Source organism: Schistocerca piceifrons, chromosome 10 (assembly GCF_021461385.2).
Source record: "Schistocerca piceifrons isolate TAMUIC-IGC-003096 chromosome 10, iqSchPice1.1, whole genome shotgun sequence".
NCBI lineage: Eukaryota > Metazoa > Arthropoda > Insecta > Orthoptera > Acrididae > Schistocerca > Schistocerca piceifrons.
The window spans coordinates 67,525,319-67,526,138 of NC_060147.1; positions in this window are offsets into that span (position 1 = coordinate 67,525,319).

Here is an 820-nt window from a genome sequence, read left to right on the forward strand (position 1 = left end):
TGGCACGGGATACATGCGGACGTGCATTGTCCTGTTGGAACAGCAAGTTCCCTTGCCGGTCTAGGAATGGTAGAACGATGGGTTCGATGACGGTTTGGATGTACCGTGCACTATTCAGTGTCCGCTCGACGATCACCAGTGGTATACGGCCAGTGTAGGAGATCGCTCCCCACACCATGATGCCGAGTGTTGGCCCTGTGTGCCTCGGTCGTATGCAGTCCTGATTGTGGCGCTCACCTGCACGGCGCCAAACACGCATACGACCATCATTGGCACCAAGGCAGAAGCGACTCTCATCGCTGAAGACGACACGTCTCCATTCGTCCCTCCATTCACGCCTGTCGCGACACCACTGGAGGCGGGCTGCACGATGTTGGGGCGTGAGCGGAAGACGGCCTAACGGTGTGCGGGACCGTAGCCCAGCTTCATGGAGACGGTTGCGAATGGTCCTCGCCGATACCCCAGGAGCAACAGTGTCCCTAATTTGCTGGGAAGTGGCGGTGCGGTCCCCTACGGCACTGCGTAGGATCCTACGGTCTTGGCGTGCATCCGTGCGTCGCTGCGGTCCGGTCCCAGGTCGACGGGCACGTGCACCTTCCGCCGACCACTGGCGACAACATCGATGTACTGTGGAGACCTCACGCCCCTACGTGTTGAGCAATTCGGCGGTACGTCCACCCGGCCTCCCGCATGCCCACTATACGCCCTCGCTCAAAGTCCGTCAACTGCACATACGGTTCACGTCCACGCTGTCGCGGCATGCTACCAGTGTTAAAGACTGCGATGGAGCTCCGTATGCCACGGCAAACTGGCTGGCACT